General features: G+C 44.1%; 1 protein-coding gene across 1 annotated transcript in view; it reads left to right on the forward strand.

Annotated features, from left to right (window-relative positions):
• Nucleotides 1–2,493: 2,493 nt before the first annotated feature.
• The window catches only part of TJP1 (tight junction protein 1), a 111,179-nt gene continuing 95,051 nt past the window's right edge, over nucleotides 2,494–18,621 (forward strand). Inside the window, exon 1 of the mRNA XM_070953342.1 lies at nucleotides 2,494–2,561. The gene's annotated coding sequence lies outside the window, so the exon portion shown is untranslated. The remainder of the gene's footprint in view (nucleotides 2,562–18,621) is intronic.

Here is an 18,621-nt window from a genome sequence, read left to right on the forward strand (position 1 = left end):
TAGATGGGATCGTTATCATCAGTGGACAGTCATTTGTCTGGGTTGCAATAAGAGCTCCTGTCTTGGGAAGAGGGTTGGACTAGAAGACCTCCAAGGTCCCTTCCAGCCCTAGGATTCTATGAGACTTACTTACTTGGTGTCCCTCTGCCAGAAAATGCATCAACAGTTCCTCGCTTAGTTGGCTTTCCAAGAGGAAGTAGGCCAACCGCTGGAAAAGAAGGCCATTGGTCAAGATGGCTATTGACTGCCTCCAGTTGAAAAGGCAAGTGATACGGAGATGGTCATTCATCATGCCTTGTCTGTAGGCTTTCCAAAGTCATATTGGGATGAGACATTCTGACCATTGTGGCTGATCCAGTAGATTCTACTTTGGTTTTATGGTCCAGTGCTATCTCAAGTTGACTTAAGATGACTCCTCTCTATAGCATAGACAAATTTATTGTGCCTTTCATTGCAACGACTTGGTTTGACCTCTGTTGGCTCTGAAAGTCCCACCACTGCTTGCAAACAACTGTCCGTCAATTTTAGTTCTCAGAGTGCAATGAGGGTCGGAAGAGATAGCATCCGCCTTCTCTCCTGGTGCTTTGGAAGGTAGAACTATAAAATCATACCTGCTAAACTGGACTCTCCATCATCCTGGTGGCTTTTACGAAGATAACCTTTGAATAGCATAGCACACAACCTTCTAGCCACCATTCGTGGGAATGTAACAAGAAGTGGCGGGCAATGAAGGCATACACTCTGGCCTTCAGGTTTTCCCAAGACTTTTGTTATCAACCTAGACTAGAAACCAATCATTTTGACTTCTAGGAAAGAATTGGGTTTCCCTTTTTTAATTTAATGTTTAACGTTCAAGTGGAGCTTAAGTTATGTCCTCCCCTCCCTCCTCCTATAATTTGTGTGGCCTTTTTTTTTTTTTTTAAATTTCCCTTGTTCCTTGCCAGAAGGTTGGCATAAATAAAATGAGACTCTTTATGAAGGCAAGAGATGTATATAAAAGGATATCAATCACCCTATTAACTTTCCTCTAGGGTGGCATTAAAATTCCTTGGCCGGTGGGACCGAGCATCAATTTCTTTCAGAGAGGTTGTAAATCTGGGCTTCCTACTAGCAGTTTATGTTTATGGATGTGTAAAATGGGACTGGTGGACGAATTTCATAAGCATGGATGTTGTCAGGCACGAACGATCAGATCTACAGGTGCAGGTCCAATTAAACTGATTTATTGCTAAAAGCCTCTACACAGGAATCTTCTTAATTAATGGTTAGCACCTGCTTGGAGTTATTTAAGGGTCAATGGAATTCAAGAGTGGCCACGTAGGGATTCTAGTCTGAACCCTCTTTTGACTCCGCCCCCAGGTTCTGCCACTTCTTCTCCTACAGATGGGCTCTTCACCGATGGTTGCAAGATCTACGTGCTGTATTCTATCTTGTCCCGCCATATTTTTATGAATCACTCTGGATGCATTGGTGAAGCATTTACTTACTTCTTTTATATCATTTATCTATAAATGATTATACGATGACAATTCATGGGTGGGGAAGCCAGGGGAAAAACCACCTGCCTTATGTAGGAAAGAGATTTGCATCCAGCATAGTTTTGTAAATAGGCAAGGGATAAGAAGAAAAATCTTTATTGCAGTCGATGATCAGTGCGTAATAAAACTCAATAATGTAGAACAGATTATATGTATAATGGATGAGAGTGAGTATCACAAGCTTAACAGGATGAATGGACTACACGTTTTGCATACAGTATAAGAAAGGTAACTGCACAATAGGACTGTGTGGTTCTCAAAATTAAAATGAATGAAGGAAGGAATGAATGAAGGAAGAAAGGAAGGAAGGAAGGAAGGAAGGAAGGAGGGAGGGAGGGAGGGAGGGAGGGAGGGAATATAGGGGAAGACTTCCAATTTTCTTTTACAACCTTTGCAAATTTAAACTAACCTCTTACTCTAAGGTTACAACATCCATTTTTCTATGATCTAATCATTATTTTTCCTAAGCATCAAACCCATACATCATCATATCGTTTTTCTTACACTTCGCACAAAAAAAGCCAAAAAGGAGATCGCCTGCTTGTTTCTATATGTCTTAGGTTGGCAATATTTGTTGTTCTCATCCATATTTGTCAGCGTTAACTGAGCGAGAGCGATTTCATCCCATTGTAATTTGGGGGCCTGCTCTAAAATCCAGCAGAAGTGGATGCAAAAGTCAAAGGGCAGGTATAACCGTGTGGGATAAAGAGAAGGAAAATGCATTTATTCATAAATAAATTCATTTTCTTTCACCTCTTGGTATTTAGGCTCAATTTCAGATGCAAAAGCCTTGAGTCCTTTTTCCAGTCCTCGCCGTGCTTTATTTTTTTTTTTCAAAAAAAGGAAACCCAACCTAAAATGCAGTTTCCCCCACCCGTCTCTCTTTCCAGGGTCACCCCCTCTTCCGAAAACCCCAGTGGTTCGAATTGTAGCATCAGCCAGGGAAAGCCTTCCTTAAGGAGGATAAAAGGCCGGATCCATCGGAGCAAAAGTCTGGATAGCCTCGATTTCTGTGAGTTCAATGTAAGTATCTGGTTAGTTCTGTCTCCCTCCCCTCCAGGGACCGATTTGTGCAGAGCGATAGCTGGATCTCAGTCGGTCGGTTGAGGTGGGGAACCGCGCAGGTGCCTGGGGCAGCCCGACTGAATGGGGGGGCCAGCTGTGTGCGCTCCTGATGTGCCTGCACACTAGCAATGTGAGGTGTGAAACCTATTTCTGGATGATCCTCGCCGTTCGTAGGAAGAAAAAATCCGGGCTGAATTGTTTCCCTCTAGAGCAGTGTTTCTCAACCTTTGTAGCTTGAAGATGGGTGGACTTCAACTCCCAGAATCCCCCAGCCAGCAGCGCTGGCTGGGGGATTCTGGGAGTTGAAGTCCACCCATCTTCAAGCTTCCAAGGTTGAGAAACACTGCTCTAGAGAAAGAAAGAAGGGGAGAAAAAAAATCACTGCCCATGGAAAAATCAGCATGGCTTTCTTGATGATCTACTTTTCTACTTGCAGGGAGGATAATTGGTGTGTCTTTGTGTGCAAACATGAATGTTTGGGCAATATGCAGGCCCTTTTGAGTTGATCGTATCGTTGTTGGCTGCACAATCAGACAGATGTTTAAACTGGATCTGGCATTTTTGTCCAGATGTTTAGTCCTTCCCAAGGACCTGCGATAGACAGATGTTCTGATGCTTGCGGGTGTTACAGGTACCTTTGCAGGATGTGAGCTATTCCAAATCAAGCTGCCTTTTGCAATTGACTAGTGGTGATTTTGTCAATTCCGATGGTGTTCAAGCAATGCTCCAGATCTATTATTATTATTATAGCACAATTATCCAGATGCTTAGACTGGATTTGGCATTTTTATTCACCTCTTGAGGCCTTCCGGAGGACCTGGGATGGGTAGACATTGTTATTTGATGGGGTTAAAGGTCTCGTCGTAGCACGTAAGCTGTTCCAAGTGAAGCTGCCTTTTGCAATTGACTGATGGGGATTTTGTCAATGCCGATGGTGTAGTTCAGTAGATTACGGAACTCAGGACTGTTGGCAGAGCAACTGGGCCTAGCAGCTGCAGGATTACAGGACGAAAAGTCACTTTTACCCATTGCAAATATAACAAAGCCTGAATGATTTGCTATTAACATCAAGTCCAGTCAGAAGAGGACAAAACCACCATCAGTCAATTGCAAAAGGCAGCTCTGACTTGGAACAGCTTCCATCCTGCGACAGTATCTTTAACACTATGAGGCAACATCTGCTTATCTCAGGCCCTGAGGAAGAGCTCTAGAGGGGGACAAAATGCCACATTCAGCCTGAACAGCTGGCTGAGTTTGCCACCAACCCTACTAATCATATATGCTGGTTCCCGGCGACTCTGGCTTGTTTACAAATTGTTAGAAACATTGGGGGGAAAAAAACCAGTAATCCTTACAAAGGAAACACAAACCAAAGAAACAGATACATTTTTCCCCAATGCACATTTATTTTTTGATCAGAGAAAGGCCTTAATTGAAATGTTTGGCTTCTCAATGTTCATTTGGGAAGTGAGGATGAGCTTGGATCCAAAGAAACTGATCGTCCGTGTTTATACCCTTTGGGAAATTGGCAAAACAGTATACCTCCTCTTCCGCCCATAAATAAGAATATTTGGGAATAAATAAGAAGACTTGGGAAAATGTGAACCAGATTGTGACCCTGTGCTTAGAGTTCGAAAGGGGCTTCTCGGGAAATGCTTGCAGAGTTTTTGGATGATGTGTGGGGAAGATTTTATTCCCTGGCTGGGTTTTGTTTTTTTTTTTGGTTTGTTTTTTGAAAGAATGATGTTTCCTGTTAAATGGGCCTGAACGGCAGCAATTTTGGGAGAACGTTTTTGCTTGCAAGTCCTGCACTTGGGTTTCTGGTTAACTGCATTGGTGCCTGAGCACACCGGAGTGGTGATGGAGGAACTGGGCAGCTGAGCTCCTGGTTTCGAAGCAGGGGTGAAATCCAGCAGGTTCTGACAGGTTCTGGCGAACCAGTAGTGGAAATTTTAAGCAGTTTGGACAACCGGCAAATACCACCTCTGGATGAACCCAGAGTGGGGTGGGAATGGAGATTTTGCAGTATCCTTCCCCTGCCATACCCACCAAGCCACCCCACACCTACCAAGCCACGCCCACAGAACCGGTAGTAAAAAAAAATGGATTTCACCATTGTTTCGAAGGGTTTCTGTAGGAGAGCAGTGTCCCTGTTTGGTGGTCCAAGCTGATACGATTGGGGATGCCTCTGGCTGGGTGAGGCCTTCTGAGACGGTCTTTGAAAACCTCCTGGTCTGGTGGAGACCTCTGTGGTGGCCTTGGTTGGGGGAGCGGGTGATGGGTGGTGGAGTTTGGGGGGAACAGAGGGGGTCGTTTCAGCTGAGACTTGGCTGCTAATGTAGAGGATGGACTCAGATGGTGTCACTCGCCAAGATTGTTTGAGTTAAATGCTAGAATCTGAGGACCCCTCCGTCTGATCTTCTCAGCAGCAGCTGAGTGTTGATGTTGTATTTTTCTGAGATGTGAGCAATGATGATGATGGTGGTTGTGGTGATGATGATGATGATGATGATGATGATGATGATGATGATGAGTTTAGATTTCCAGACCAGTCAGATTTTCTCCACTCTGGTCTCCTTATGCCCACTTAGGCTGTCTACAGGTTATCTGTCGGAGGACAATGAACGATTTGGACTTTCTTTCAAGGGGGGGGAAACTTTGCCCCCTCAACTTACAACCTCAGTTGGGACCTAAACCTCCATTGCTCAGTGATACAGTTGTTAAATCAGCCACTCCTGCTTTTATGACCTTTTCCACTGTTTGTTAAGCAAATCACTGGTCGTTAAGCAAATCTGGCTTCTCCCATTGACTTTACTTGTTGAAAGCCCCCGGGGGAAGGTCAGAAATGGCGATCAAGTGACACCCCCCCCCCAGGAACCCGCAATCGTCATAAATACTCGCCTGTTGCCAAGCAGCCCGATTTTGATCATATGGCATTGCAATTTTCATTAAGTGCGATGAGAAGGTTGTAAGTCATTTTTTTTTCAGGGCTGTTGTAATTTTGGTTGTTAAGTGAATAGTTGTAAATTGAGAACTATCTGTAGTTTGCCAAGCTCCTAATTTCTGCTCCTCATAGTAGCTGTCTCAGCCAGCTCCTTTTAAAGAATTCTTGCTCCTTTTTTTTTGCCAATTTTAGCACATCTGCCTCCGAATAGGAAAATTCTTCATTCTTTGGGGTATGCTTGTAATTAATGATCAGGGTCCATTAAGCCCCCCAGATATTATCTGGCAGATGAAATGAATGATTTGGACTTTCTTTCAATGGGAAACTTTGCCCCCCTCTCCAACCCCCCCCCCCCCAAGGAAAACGTTGTTAAGGGTTAATAAATTCCAAAGGACCCTAAAGATTTAAACAAAGCAATCTCACTTTTTTGTTGTTTTTTTAATTCTTCAAGTTTTAAATAAGCGCAGGCTTTAACTTCAGGTATTCTGTGCTTTGCTGTTAATTAGAATTCAGTGGCACATTTTAAAAGTCTAAAAATACGATCTCGCTGTTAGAAAGAGGGAGAGGGATTTTTTTTTTTCCTTGGCGACTGCATGGGCAAATATGTTGTTGTGAATTATAAACCTGGATAGTTTATTTTCAGCTCCATCTGCCTCTGATTAAACTTATGAACCTGATTTAAGGAAGGGCAAAAGGTTCCTGCTGGGCCCATTTGGTTTATCACTGGTGGAACGACAGAAATGAGATTTCTTTTTTGTTGTTGTTGTTCTGTAGAATGGTTCTGCCATTGCAAACTGTCGGGACTTAACAGTTAATTCGGCAAGTTATTGATGAAATCCGTGAATAGATGCATCTGCTTAAGTCCATTTCAGGTTCTGGAGAACATAGTTTGATTGCTCCAGGCTAGATGAGGATTGCAAGGCTGTAATGCAGAGGGGATTCCAGTTGCTTTGTGTAAAGTACAATGAAAAACACACACACAATGGTTTAGATCAGAGGCGGGTGTCCAACCTCGGCAACTTTAAGACTTGTGGACTTCAACTCCCAGAATTCTCCAGCCTGGGGAATTCTGGGAGTTGAAGTCCACAAGTCTTAAAGCTGCCAAGGTTGGATATCTGTACTTTAGATCATCCAGGTGCATTAACTCTTATCTATGCCTTGGTGGCATAGTGGTTAGTGTGTAGGACTGCAGGCTACTTCTACTGCCTGACCGCTGCCTGCAGTTTGGCAGTTCGAATCCCACCAGGCTCAAGGTTGACTCAGCCTTCCATCCTTCTGAGGTGGGTAAAAGGAGGACCCAGATTGTTGGGGCCAAGATGCCGACTCTGTAAACTGCTTAGAGAGGGCTGTAAAGCACTGTGAAGCGGTATATAAATCTAAGTGCTATTGCTATTGCTATCTACCTGATTATTGTTGTGTGCGTTTGTTTATTTTAGAAGTTGTCCTGAGTCTAGGTACATAAAAGCCAGAAATCGTTCAGTGGCACATCAGTGGAGTTCATGGGTATTGTTGTCCTTAGCCTAGTTGGAACCAGCTGACTTGATCAGCCAATCAGATCTCACCTGGCCCTAGATAATGACCCTTCCTAGAGCAGACTGAATTATGGGGGAAGCCAAACAAAGCCACAGGGTGCTTCCTACCCGTAGGCATGAAAGTGGGTCACAAGTCCTACAGGGCAAGATCCTACAATCATCTTCTTTTGATGACCCCATAATCCCCTGCATTAGGGTGGAGTCTGGGCAACTGAATGGAGCTGAGTGTTTGCTGACCAGATGCCCTTCCTGTCGCCAATGCAGAGTTTTGTTTGGCAGATATATTCTCATTGTGCCCAAAGAGAGAAATATCAACCTCTACCTAGGATCGAACTCACAACCTCCTGATCCTGAGGCGAGAGCTCCACCTCTAGGCCACCGCACCACTTAGGGCAAGATCCTACAATGCTTGAATTGAAAAGGTGAACTTTTTCTGTCCTAGTTTTATACCATTTCCAGTTTGAAAAAAAATCTGTTGGAACGGCATAAAACTCTGATATTTTTAAACTTTGTGTTCATTCATTCATTCATTCATTCATTCATTCATCCCTGTTCCTCCTCCTCAAAGCTGCTCCTGACAACATTACAGCCTCCACCTGAGCTTTGTGGCTTACTATAATGCTCATCTTTGTAATTTCTGACCCGAGATGCTCCGTTGAAACTGGCAGCTCGCTCTTCGCATTTTCTCCTCCATTAAATTCAATCTTGTTGACTCCGTCCTGGTTCTGAATGATGAGGCAGCCAGTTGTCAGAGAGTCATGACTTCTGAGACTGCTATCCTACCCTTTAGTAACTAAAGGAGGGAGTGGGGGAGAGAGTAAAATGAGAAAGGGGAAGGAGATAAGGCATCTTTCTTGGAGGAAAATGTCATGACTCATACATATGTTTGGTGTAGTTCGACGTTCTCCAGAGGCAAAGCCGTATAGCTCCCACCAGCCTTCGGCGGGAGAAGATCCAGGTTGATAAGGATCTGAGGCTAAACTGCTGGAGGTAGGGACGGGCTGACAACCTCAATTACTTCTTGGAAACTGCTGATGTGCTTGCAAGTCTTGACCTTCCAGATGTTAGTCCTGCTGACATCGCTGGACAGCTCCCCTGTTTCACTCCTGCAACAGCCAGGGTCCTAGATGGAGAAGGTTGAATGCATGTGGGATCCAGCAGGAAATATTGAGCTGAGGGTCTCTCAGCTCAGGAAATGGAGCAGAAAATTCATTCAGACTTCATACCGCATTTTGTCAGTCTTTCCTGAAAGAGGCTGTGCAGGGTCCTTGAAATCTCTCTTCCTGTCCTTTTCTCCCCGGCCTCCTTTCCTGGATGGGAAGTGACTCGCCACTTCTCTGTTTTATTAGAAGGAGCGAATTGGGATTTATTTTCATGCGTCCTGGCAGGTTTATATGGGGAAGAGGAAATGTGCGGAACAGGCTACAGCTACATGTCTGAGAACAAGAGAAATACAGAAAACAATCCTTGCAGGTCAAAAGAAAAAAAAAAAAGAATCAAAAGACACGGCTGTCGTTTAAAAGAAGACTTTTAATGCGTGCAAGCTGTTTAGGAGCTCTAAAATTAAGTGGCCTATAAAAGCAGAAGTATTTATTTGTTTTAATGGAGTGGTAATATTCCCACTTGTTTGTTTAAGTGATGGATCTGCTCTCTCTCTCTCTCTCTGCTCACTCCCTGGAGTTTAGGTATAAAGATCAATAAATCAAATTTCGGTTTTCATGACCAGGTGGCTAAAAATACAACTTAATCTCTTTTATGTGGGCCGGGAATGCTGATTCAAACATTACTTGGCTAAGAGAACAAATGTTATTTAAAAGAATAGAGGGTTATTGGACTTTCCTGGCATCGCAGAGAAAGTGCTTACGTGTGGTCCTGGGTTGTGCCCGTAATAAATGGCTTTCTTTGTTTTCTTGCGGTGTGTGTGTGGGGGGGTTACACTCTTTTATCTCTTCCTCTCACAGGCAAAATGTTTGGATTCAGCAGGAGAGCCAGAAAACCTATAATAAATCCCTTCCTGCTTTGAGTCACTGTGTTTACAGATTTCTGTATTTTGGTTTCCTTGGAAAAGAACACCTTTTCTTCAAAAGTCTCTTGTATCCCTTGCAGAGAAACTCGAGATCAAAGAGCTATTGAAATAAAAATCCATTCGGGATTTAACAGAATCTATCTTAACTCTTTGGGCGATGGACAACGTTGTACGAATCCAGAGATTCATTGCAGTGGTTAAAATGTCATATTTCTTTGTTGCGGTTCTTGAACTAAGAAAATAGCAGCTGCAGCGGTTTTGAGATCCAGAAAATGTGGATATCTAAAAACTGCCCGCTGTAAGCTGATCCTCATGTCAAGATTTAAGGAGAAACTGCTGAACTGATTGGAACAATCTCTGGAAGTTTAGCTATAAATACCTTCACCATTTCTTTGAACTGTGGAGAAATGAATGCTCTACTGCAGAGGTAGACAACTATGGCTGACTTTATGACTTGTGGACTTCAACTCCCAGAATTCCCCAGCCAGCCAGGAATTCTGGGAGTTGAATTCCACAATAGGCCATAGTTGGGCACCCCTGCTCTATTGTTCTATAGGAACAATATAAAGAACAATAAAGAATGTTGTTCTTTTTCCTTTTTTACACAGAAGGAATACAACATGGGACACGTATGCAATTTCCAGCGGTGGAATTTTCTACCTGCTCCAAGGAAATTAAAACACAACACACAAATTCTGCACTGGAATAATTCCAGGAAGAAGAAAATGAAAGCTAAGCTCTCCTTCTAGGCTGCAGGATGCCAAGATGGATTTTTTTGGAAATCTTCCACCAAGCCTGTTCCAGAATTTGAAATCTGGGCATTGCTGTTTTCGGTATTCCAGCAGAAAAGCCAACCCTTTCTCTCCCCCTGCCAGAAAAAAGCAGAGCCTGCAAACCACCACAATGAGGCTTCTAGGGAAGAGAAACTGTCCCAAAGTAGGAATTAAAAATGGGGATGCAACCTTGCGTGCCAGGATCGGAGACTTTTATGAAAACTACCTTGATGCTTTTCAAATGGCTTGGCTTCCAATCCTTTCCTAAGGCACATAGATTTAGCTTTTTGGCTTTGTTTCTGTATTTTGGGTGACCAAACATTTCTAGGGAATCTGCTAGGCTTGGCTTCTTGAACTTGAGCTGGAGATCTGGGTTTCCTGAAGACCTCTTTAGGACCACATCCTGTCCTCCTGGCCAGTTGCCTTCACCTCAACAGGAATCCATCAGGATCCCATTTGAAATCTCTCCTCCAGGTCTCTCTAAGTGACGGGTTGTGCATCAGGAACCGAGGCCGGTGTCAAAATGTGATACACCAGCTAAGTCAAGGTTGAGTTTCTTGTCATGCCCTTCTCTGTCCCTTCTGGCTGACAGTGTAAGTAACATTCCAGTGAAGAAGAGAGACAGATCATATTTTTACCAGCCATGTGGAGAAAGCACGCATATGTCCGTCTGTCCTGGAATGACCTTGGCTAGATGGTCGCATGTTGCAGAAAGCTAGGTTCAACGGGACACCTGTTGGCTCATCTCTGCAATGCTTATTTTCTACCCTCTTGAGAGGGTTTCCTTTCTATTGAGCTCGGTTCCGGCAATTTCATGGCCATCTCCTTGTAGTTTTCTTGACATCAACCCCAAAGGAGTTTGCCACTCTATTTTTCAGATCTTCTCTCAGCCTCCCAATCTATGCTATAACTGGTTTTTCCTGGGTACTCAGCACTCAGTGCGTACCAGGGTTGTCTGGGCTGAATTTGTTTTTGAGATCAGCCAAGGTCAATGAGGTGCTTCAGACGTGGGGAAGATCTTTAGATGTAGCCCACACATCTCAATTCTAGGTTCCTGTTTGACATTTATGCTTGTGTATGGATGTGAATGGGTGTGTGTATTGGTCAAAGGAAGACTGGAAACATAAACAAAATTTGCTTTTTGACAAGGCTTTCAAAAACAGGAGGAGCTGAGTCCAAAAAGATTGGGCCACAGTTTCATCATTGATTCTGGACTTCTTTAAAAGACAACTTTGCAGCTTTCTTCCCCACAAAAGGAAGGAAAATGCTAAGGCAATGTTGGATAACTTATTGGAATAGTTCTCCCTTTAATGCCATATTTCCAAGACTAGAAGGAACAGGTTTAACTGGGAATCTTTGGAGCACAGTTCTGTCATCTCCCTGTGTTTAGAATGGTTTCACTGGGACCAGCAGAGACTCTGTGAAAATTGGATGGATGGATGGATGGATGGAAGGAAGAATGAAGGAAGGGAGGGAGGGAGAGAGAGAGGGAGGAAGGAAGGAAGGAAGGAAGGAAGGAAGGAAGGAAGGAAGGAAGGAAGGAAGGAAGGAAGGAAAGAGCTATGGAGGTCATTGAATCCATCAACCGTTGCAGTTGCAGTTTCTCAGCATGAGGGTGGGAGAGCTGAGTAGCACATGTCTCACATCGGACCGGCCTGTGATTTCCGTCCCCTCCTGCTTTCTCCCGCCCCTTGATCTCCTCCATGTCACGCTCCCAGTTCTTGTCCTCTTTTCTAAAAATGTTGATGTTGATTCTTCCTGATTGTTGTCCTTCGGAAGAGAGATGCCTCCCAAACTTTGCCATCCTGTCAACTGTGATGAGATTCACTGGCTGGAACAAATCAACAACACAGCAATCCCGTCCATCTCCTCTTCTGCTGAGCAAGTCCAGTCCCTCGAGTCCATCTCCTCTAGTGTTTTGCCCTCGACAGGTTTGCTGCTGGCCTTCCTAGCTGGAAGCCCAGTAGCTGTTGTGATGCCTACAAGGCCGCCATGTTCTCTTCTGAACTTTGGCTCAGCGATCACAAACATCTGAAATTAGTCATCAAGGCAGGCAATGAGAACAGCCCAGATCTCTCATCTCTAAAAGGCCTGGATGAATTCTGGGGGGAAAAACAACCAAGAGAAATATCCACCAGCGATACCTGGAGGGACAGAAGGACTCAACAAGCTTCTTCTGCTATTCCTGGACTGCCAGACAACCTCTTGCCAAGCAGTAAACATCATGACTGAATCTATTACTTCATGGAGCCACAATTGTCTTTTCAGGTTAAAAATGCTTCTGGAATTCATTTCTGAGTAAGAGGAACAAGTTGTTGTCCAACCTCTGCATCAGATTCCTTTAAACATCACTATGTTGATGAAAAAAAATACAATCAGGTTCTAAGGCTGAACTACATGCTACTTCTGGGGAACGTGGTCAACTCTGAGAAAGATGGGGACAATGAAACGGGTGTCCCTTGTTCTTTGGTGCCAGATCCCATTAGCTAGTTGAGGAATTGAGGAAATTCAATTCAGTCTGTAGAGATTCTCCATCATCCAGGTCATGGTTGTCCCAAAAGTGCTTTTTCAGGAGGCAACTGGAGTTTCTTGTTGTTTTTTCTTTTGAAGACGTTTTGCTTCTCATCCAAAAAGCTTCTTCAGCTCCGAAAGGATAGTGGAAATTCTAATTTTACAATTCTTAATTTAAAATTCTTATTTTAAAATACAGTTTTCGGAGGATTTCATTTGGTTGTAGCACCTACATAAACACATATGCATTAATATTTATTCTAACAAGACTTCTTTCTAAGCCATCAAATCCAAAATCTAAGTAGGATATTATCTCTACCTCGGCTTTTATCTGTACCGGTATTTATATTCTTTGCCTCTTCGAACGGTACGTTAAGTGATGTCTTCATCAGCCAGGGACGGGCAGGATTACATAATTAAAAATTGAAAAGGGAACTCAATGGGAAGCACGCTGCTGTTACCAACTTGCTTGAGCCTATTCAAGGCCATTGATTCTGGTGGGCCGTTTTTGCTTCGTTTTGCAAGAATGGTTTTAAAACTTCAGTGTCTTCTCTGCATCTTGCAGAAAATCCTGCGAACCTGACTTCTCCTACCTGCCACTTCCACTGTTCAGCCAGGCAAAGGTGGCACAATGCCAGTCTGTTACGCAAGTCTAAGAAGTAGACAAAGGGTGACAGAGTACATGAAAGCGCATGAAATATAGATGGGTGGAAATTTAAGGAACGTCAGAAGTATTTAACGTCGGTTAACAACCAGAAGTCATGCAGGTGTGATTTTTTAAAATTCTTGTTTTTAAGTCAGCTTTGGCCATCTGAATGTGAAGGAGGAGATGAGATACTGGTTTTGGGGGTGGGGGTGGGGTCATATTTTCTAGCCCCGATAAAGTCATTTTGCAGCATGACCTTCCAAAACCTGCTTCGACATCCATCATCTTCAGCCTTTGGCCGAGCTTTCCATTAACAGCCAATGTTTAATGGATTTTGAGAATATCCAACGGAGAGAAGGCTCCAACTGATATTCCTGCGATAGTTGTAGAAGTTAGCAATGTATGAGCTGATGGAGCTGACCGCAAGCTCTTTTTGTTCAATGAAGGTTTGAAAAACACAATCTGCTCTGGATAGGTCGGAGTATGTCCAAATGAAGACAAATTCTGCCTTAATTGGTTGTAGTTTTGGAATGGAGAGCTCGACCGTCAGGTCAGGTGTGAAATCTAACCAATATGTGGCCCAAATCAACTCAACCTTCTCAGTATGTGAAGGTGCTGTAGACCAAGGAGCATCAGTTGGCCTGAACCTGAAGTTCTTTCAGACTTCCTGAAAGAAATGGCACCAAAGGCGAGGGCTCCGAAAGACATTGTCCCAAAGCAGCCAGAAGGTGCAAGTGTGAGATGCATATCTTGGTTGTAGAAGGAGCAACTTCAACAAGGGAAGACCGAGTCAAGGGGTGGTGGGATTCCTGTTGCTGCTAGTGTTGTCTATCCCAATATTGTAGCCACAACCTCTCTAGTATAAGTATAGGGACCTCTGTTTGAGCTGGGGGTTGGACTGGAACAGGGGTCTCCAACCTTGGTCACTTTAAGACTTGTGGACTTCAACTCCCAGAATTCCACAACCAGCTGGCTGAGGAATTCTGGGAGTTGAAGTCCACAAGTCTTAAAGTGGCCAAGGTTGGAGACCCCTGTTCTAGAAGACCTCCAAGGTGCCTTCCAGCTTTATTGTGATTGATAGTAGGAGTGATGGTGGGCTTCAGAAGGTTTGGCTATCTTTCAAGAGGCAGTACAGCTAGTCCTCAAATTATAACAGTTCATTTAGTGACTGTTCGAAGTTACAACGTCACTGAAAAATGTGACTTACGGCTGTTTTTTCACACTTACAACTGTTGCAGTATCCCATGGTCACATGATCCCCGTTTGTGACCGTCTGATAAGCGGAAGTAACAACCGTGTTCCTAACTTAACAAAGGCAGTGATTCGCTCAACAGCCGTGGCAAGAAAAGTCCTAAAATGGGGCAAAACTCACCCCAAAAATGTCTCGCTTAGCATCAGAAATTTGGGGTTCAGTTGTGTTCGTAAATCGAGGAGTGCCTGTACTTAGGCCGCACCTCTTCGTGAACCGTAACAAACCAGACAACTCCTGTGTTTTAACAAAGCTTAAAAGTGCCGAGCCTGGTATTAATTTAATGAGAACATCACATCTCTGAATCACGGAGCTTGTTGAAATAGAACGGAGTGCGTTGTTCAGCGGGACGTGAGCTGTTTTTCCAGCCCTTCTACTTCAATCCATTGATGCTGTTTAAAAAGAGGCGTGCAGGGCTTTGCACATTCATGTCTGCTCTACATACGGAGGTCTCCTATGATCCCGGCCCCGCTAGAAGATCCCACGGGTGTCTTCGGTACCACCCTGCGCGTTAATTAAAAGGTGTGTGTTAAATCCTAAACTGTAACATCCTTTCTTCTAACTGTGAAATAATCACCTGGGTTTAAAAAGCATTACATCAAAAATGACAAGCCAGCAGAGGCAGGGCCAGGAACTTTGCCGGTTGCCAAGGGGCGGCCAGGGATCGGATGAAGGGAAAATGATTCTTTGATGGAGAAAGGAAGCATTTTGCATTAAACGGGAGGAATTCTAGGTTGGGTAACTTCATCTGAACCCAGACTCTATGGATTTGGCTTTCAGCTTTATAACTGAGCCCGTATTTATTTATTTATTTATTTTATTATTCATATGTCTATGCCGCCCACTCTCCGAGGACTCTGGGCGGCTTACACCGAAGACAGTATACTAAATAGCATCTTGCCCCCAACAATCTGGGTCCTCATTTTACACACCTCGGAAGGATGGAAGGCTGAGTCAACCTTGAGCCGGTGAGATTTGATCCACTGATCTGCTGAACTAGCTGAAGTAGCTGCAGTACTGCACCCTAATCACTGCGCCATCTCGGCTCATATTACATACATGTTGTAGGAGAAGAGGAGGCGGAGTCAAGTGAGCAATCAGCCTAGAGTCATTATGTTCCCACAAACCCTCCTTGAATTCCATTAGCATCAATTTAGTGCTGACCATAAGTTGACTAGACTCTTGTGAATAGGCAGGAGCAATAAATCATCTTAACCGGAACTTAATGTGGTCCTGATGCTTTGTTCCTGACACATGTACTCCTAATGCCCAGCAGTTTTGGACTTCAGAGTCCTTAGTGTTCTCTGAGCTTGCTTGTTTTCTTGCAGATGTTTCATTACCCCACTAGGTAACACCATCAGCACAGTAAAGGAGTGGGATTTGCTCTCTGTTGATAGACAGGTAGCTTGCCCTGTCAATGTTGGTGGAAGTGGTCTTGGTCTCTCCTTGATCAGGTTGTTGTTTGCTGTTTAATTGTCTTGAGTTGGTAGTTCCTTGGTTGGAGTGTTGTTTACGGCCTTGATCCATGACTTCTTTACCTGGGGTGCCTAATGGTTCTCATCATTGTTTCCTTTTGGTTTAGTGCCCATCAAGAACATCTCAAGAAGGAGATGGAGCCTTCTGTCCCTTTTATCTTGGTTTTCTGTTCATACTCATTTGATATTCAGAGCTAAAGACCTCAAGATGAACTCAACTTCCCGGGCATTGCCTCTGTGCAGTGTTCTTGGCGTTGACATCAAAGCGGCTTGCCATTGTCTTCTTCCAAGATTTTTTTTCTCCAACGTTGGAGGGAGAGGTCCTAGGTCTGGCCCAGATCCGTCTTTCCACGTTGCACCTGCAGAGGGAGCTCTGGGATTCCTTCATGATTGATAGGAAGGTCTTGCTAGTTGTTCAACCCTTTCTGATACGTTCTTCCTTTTCATGTGGACATGAAGTCCACCACAAACGTCTTAGCTGAATATGGAAAGAAAGAACATGCACAGGCTTTAGTTTTCCTTTACTATTACAGTTTTCTTAGGAACATCCCCAAATCTCCATCCTATTATATGTCTATCAATTTGGAGGGGTGGAGTGGGTCTTATCTCAACCCCCCTGTTATGCAACCAGATAGTAGGCAGCGTTGACCAGACCAACTGCACTATAAAGGGAGTGAACCAGGGGTGGGTTCTACTTACCTTTACTACCAGTTTGCAACGGGAAGCTTCTGCACCTGCGCAGATCGCTGATGGCGACATCCAGGGCAGTGGACGGGGCCTCCCACTAGATTTACTACCGGTTCTTGTGAACCGGTCTGAACCGGGGGGCAACCCACTACTGGAGTGAACCCAAAAAAGCTTGCCAGAACCAGGAAGAAATATAATGTAGATTTAGCTTCCTATCCTGCTGGACTAAACAGAAGGTCTTTCTCAACAACGGTTGGGTTTCAGGCTTCCTTTGTGCCTGAGTTTGATCCTGGTTTGGAGTGGCTAAAACCTCTGTAAGGAGTTAAGTTCTGTTGGGAGGAAGTTTTGGTTCTGTTTCCAAACTCTGCTGGGAAAAAAGTAAAGGTGGTTTGTTTGTACAGTCCTCCCCAGAGGAAAAAACTAAGAGAAAGTTTGTGTTTTTGAAACACACACACAGAACATGCATACACACACACACACACACACAAGCATTGGACAAATACTTGGAAAGTCAGAGAACGGGAGGTGTGCCAAATCAGTGCTGGAAAACACACAGCCATGTGTGTTTTAGCACGCTGCCAGTTGGCCAGGAAAACATTCCAGACCTGTTGGTAGGTTTTGGGTGGGAGAGGCTGTGAAGGTAACTTTGAGATGCTTCCAGCACAAGAGTCTCTGTTTGCACAGGGGAGCCACGGGGTGAGGAAGCCATGGCTTGTGGGCTTCTTCTCCGAATCCATGGCAGGTGGTTTCCTCTCATGCTTCCTTTGACCACCATTGAAATGAGCTTCTTTCTCTAGCAGGCTAGGACGCTAACATTGTTTGTGTTTATTGCGTTTAAATTCTAACCAAGTTCTTTGCCCACAGGAGTCTTAATGGAAACCTCCAGGATAAGCATAAGGTAATAGTTGTCTATTCAGAATAATAGAATAACAGAGTTGGAAGGGACCCTGGAGGTCTTCTAGTCCAACCCCCTGCTCAGGCAGGAAACCCTATACCCTTTCAGACAAATGGTTGTCCAACCTCTTCTTAAAAACTTCCAGTGTTGGAGCATTCACAACTTCTGGAGGCAAGTTGTTCCACTGGTTAATTGTTCTCACTGTCAGGAAATTTCTCCTTAGTTCTGCATTGCTTCTCTCCTTGATTAGTTTTCATCCTTTACTTCTTGTCCTGCCTTCAGGTGCTTTGGAGAATAGTTTGACTCCCTCTTCTTTGTAGCAACCCCTGAGATATTAGAAGACTGCTATCATGTCTCCCCTAGTCCTTCTTTTCATTAAACTAGACATACCCAGTTTCTGCAACTGTTCTTTATATGTTTTAGCCTGCAGTCCTCTAATTCGTAATTCATCCCTCATCGCTGCCTTCCCCTGTGGAGTTAAGTCACAATCTGCTTAACTCTGGCTTATTGAATAAGCCACAATGGGCTGGAATTGTACAAGGTGTGCAATGCAGTCATTGGGCCTACCAAGACAGAAGGTTGCAAAGAAGCATCACCCATAAAGCTTGCAAAGTTTTCTATTTGACTTCAACACCTTGAGAGAAGTGTATAATTCTTCGCCCACCTTCATCCTTCGGGGTGCACTTCCTTCTTGGAAGCTCAGGGCTTTCGCCTTTTTAAAATTCATTCACTTATTTTGTCTTTTCCTGAAGAGGGAGGTTCCTCCTTCCGATTACCCCAACCAGAAGCCGCTGGGCTGAAAGAGTGTGACCGGTCCAAAATCAAGCAAGGGAGAAGTTGCGGTTGAGAAGGACTTCAAGTTCCAGCTTCCCTCAAGTTCAAAAACTCAACAGCTCTGCCACCCGGCTCTCTTTTTGAAGCCACAAGGCTCCTATTCTATCCATCCCTTGCTCTGAGTTCAAGAGCATCCCTGTCACGCCTCCAATATTAAAGGAAAATCAGTTGGCAAGAAAATAAAGTAGGACCAGGCTTGATTTCAGCGGTTGGCCATGTGTCACCCCCTCCCTGAGGTCAAGAATCAAGGGCATTAGAAAACTGAGTAACAATGCAGTAAACATTATATATTAGTTAAACATGAAGGCTGCATAATGCTTGTTTTCAAGTGAAATATATGGATAGCCAGAAAGATTTCTCTCTCTGTGTGTGCCTTTCTCTCTCCTCTGTCTGTCTGTCTCTCTCTCTCTCGCTGCCTCTTTCTCTCTGTGTCTCTCTTTATCTCT

This window comes from Pituophis catenifer, unplaced genomic scaffold (assembly GCF_029215685.1).
Source record: "Pituophis catenifer annectens isolate HBS135680 unplaced genomic scaffold, rPitCat1.0.hap2 SCAF_14, whole genome shotgun sequence".
In the NCBI taxonomy this organism is placed as follows: domain Eukaryota; kingdom Metazoa; phylum Chordata; class Lepidosauria; order Squamata; family Colubridae; genus Pituophis; species Pituophis catenifer.